Below are 3,535 nucleotides of genomic sequence, written 5' to 3' on the forward strand. Positions count from 1 at the left end.
AGGTTGGCAGCCACGTGCGAAAGCGTGCAGTCTTGGCTAAGCCAACAAACCAAATAAACACACGTGATGGGCTTTCGTTGGAGAAGACAGAGCAGAAACTTCCCAGTTCTGCCTATCCCCGTCTCTTTCTCCCGTCTCCCATGGCTGACCTATCGGGTACTCCCCGCTCATGGTATATATTTCCAGCCTGCTTCAGCGCCTAATGAAATGGATTAGCTCAGAGCCCAGGTACTTCTGTGAATCTGTTTACCCTAAGCTGTTCTAATTTGCACAGAAACGCAGTAGGAGCTGCAGCAGTGAAAGAGAAGGGTAGTATTGACCCGCTGGGAGAAGCAGCCCCTTAAATCACTCACGCTAGCTCTACAGGACCATGGCTGCCTGCATCCTTACCGCGAGAAAGGCAAGCGCGAAAGACAAGACAGACAAAACAGAGAGCGGAGAAGGGAAAAGGTTCAGGAGGGAGAGGATGCAGATCCCACTATTATTCAAGACTATCCAAAGCTGGCAGGAACTTGCCCAATCGATGCCCAACTGTTTCATAGAAGACTCCTGGGTTCCTGGACACTCGAGAGTGATCCTCATGCCATCCTTTCCTTTCTGCATCTAAGCACTGTTCAGGAAGGCAATGACAGCCACATTACCATACCTTGTGAAAACTTCTCTTGATTATTTCAGTTATATTTCCTATTTCTTTTTGCACACTATCCTTAAAGACATGTTCAGTATTTTAACCAGGATTTGTTTCTTACGGTCTGTTTCTGTCAGATTTACCTTCAACTTCAGCTGATTTCCATAAGCTATTGTGGGTAATAGAAGGAATTGGAGTTGTGTTACTTTAAACAACAGTAAGCCTAAGCTTACTGTCTTTGCATAACAGTGCCTAGTGAACTAGCTATCTGATAGCTGAGAACAGTAATTATTAATACCGTTTAATATTTCTCTTACGTCTATAGCCTAACGAGATTACTGCTTTGTTGTACTCAGCACCACATAAACAATTAATGTATGAGTTTCAGCCTCAAAGAGCAATTAGGATAATATGGTTAAATCCCTGCAAACTACTATGAAAAAAGCACCATTAACCTTGCCAAATTTCAGCCCAGAGCCCAATTTATTATTATTATTTTTATAAACAGGTTAAATACAGTGAGTGAAAATAGTGTTTAGAGTGGAAGTGCTGACAAAACCTTTACTGCAGCAATGTGGACAATGCAGCTGTAATAATGGCAAGTGTGCCCTTATCACAGCAAGAAAAATGTAAGGAGTTCTGATTTTGCACTGAATGAGCCATTACTTATGTCTATCACAAAGAAATAAGAGTACTGAACAAAAAAAGAGATACATTAAGGGTTTGGGTTTTTTTTCCCCCAAAAGAAAACTAAAAATAAAAAAGATCAGATGTGACTCAGGCTTTCAAACAATAAAAATAGCAAGATGAAAGAACTAGGTTGCTTCATTGCCTAAAGAAATGGCTAGAATCTTAAAAAGTCTGAAACCTGATTGTGAGAGACTCACTTTATGGGCTGCTAAGAAGGTGCTGACCTTCGTCATCAATAGATTGTCTGAGCCTTTGTGGTGTTCAGCAGTAAAGGAAGTGCTTAAAAAGTCATCCCGATGAAAGATGGACTGGAAAAATCTCCAGTTCAGATCTCAGCATAGCTGTTGTCGGTGCACATGCTCATTCAGAAAGTCTGTCTGTAAATCTAATACAGATAAATCTTGCTTCATTTTTAAGTGATAAAACTGGGGCATCTTCACCTTAGAGATGGATCAGGGTATCTGGAATTCAATATAAGTGAAATTATTATAGAGGAGGGCAGCTAATGACCTATCTGTTGTGGGGCTTTGGATGTGTATTGTTATAGTACTATATTTCTCTGTCTGTACCGGAGGACATTGAAGAAGTGGGATAACACTTGTCCAAGTACCAGTGGTATAATTTTCTTATACTTGCTCCATAGTTTTGGATGCAGTTTCGCCTGTTCCAACATTTGCACTGAAATGAACTGTAGCTGATGACTGCCCTGTGATTTCAAATGGCCTTCTGGGAGAAAAAGACTATTATAGATTAAAGAGTTCAGTTCCTATAACTTTCTGGAAGAGTCCCGTCACTCTCTAAGCAGTATATTAATACAGCAATAGTCATTATATGTATCTTCTAGCAGGGTGAGTTAGCCTGGGTGGGGTGTCAGGCTAACACAGCCATGGGGTTGCCGGTACACAAGTGAGCTCACTGGAAGACAGATGGGGTATCTGTGCACAAAATGCATGACAGTCATGCTCTGGCTGAAAAACGTTGTGGTGTCATCCCCTAGAAACCACGCGGCATTGAACATTCACAGCAAGAGCACAAAATACAGATGGACCACTAATGACTGCAGCTTCTGGGACAGCAGATGAGGTACAGCCAGACCGTCCTGAACGAGGCAGCTTGTACCTTATGCTGCAGAGGAAGTGAAAATAAAACAAAACAGTGACAACTGAAATATCTGCCAGTTCTGATCAGGGTGGAGGGAAGGAGAATTATTGCTGTCTCCAGATCTGATGCCTAATTTGTCTCCGAGTTTTAGCAAGGCATTCACGGGGCGCCTTCAGAGCGTGGTCCCACTTGGACTGCTGTCAAACGGTCAGTGTAAGGAACCTGGTTCAGAGCAAGAAACGTAACTATCATGTCCCCTTTCTGCTTCCTAGCTGCCGTACCGTCCCCCTAGACCTCCGAACTGTGAAAGTGTATGATCCAGCAGGCCAACACTGGGGCATCTCTCCTTGAATTTGATTCTTTCCCAACAGCCTCTGCCATAAAGGGCAACTGTGACCGTCAGAAACAGCGACTTGTGCTGCCTACTGAAAGTACTGAAAGATTTTACTGCAAGTGGGAAACGGACCTTTTTCTGAAGCGCAGCCCCCACAGAATTCACGTCCCAGATTGCTGGTAACGGCAATGTAATGGTTCGGTTTCAAGGCAGCTTAATCCCCTCTGAGAACTACTAGAAGATATCCCTCTCTCCTGCCCCTCCACTTAATCAATGTTGAATGTAGCCCAGTGGTTCTGCCTTGCTATATGCAGATTCAGGAAGATAGCACTGCAGTCTTTGGTGTTTAGAAAGGTTTTACTTCACAACTGTAAGGGCAAAAGCTTTTTTGGTTGAAATCAAAGTTTCAATTCTGAAGAAAAAAGGGCTCATCAAAGAACTGGCAAAGAATTTAACAACTAGGTGCCAGCTGAAATGCCAGTGTGATTTATCAGCAGGTTCTTGTCTAATCTCATGTGAGATAATAGGAGAAGGTGTTGAAAGCTGAATCAAACTAGATACAGAACAAAAAGCATAAGTAATAGGGTTCATAAGATCATGCACATAAGGAAGTTTACGTTATCTAGTAGGCAGGCCACTGTCCCCAAGAAGGTTTTCTTAGATGTATTGGGAAATCTACAGAGAAAACCAGAAAGTTGTAGATAAATGATCTTATATTCCTTTTGCATTTATACTTTTTTCATGTAACCCTCTCCATTTGAAGAGATGTGGTTTCCTTACCA

This window comes from Phalacrocorax aristotelis, chromosome 7 (assembly GCF_949628215.1).
Source record: "Phalacrocorax aristotelis chromosome 7, bGulAri2.1, whole genome shotgun sequence".
Classification (NCBI taxonomy): Eukaryota; Metazoa; Chordata; class Aves; order Suliformes; family Phalacrocoracidae; genus Phalacrocorax; species Phalacrocorax aristotelis.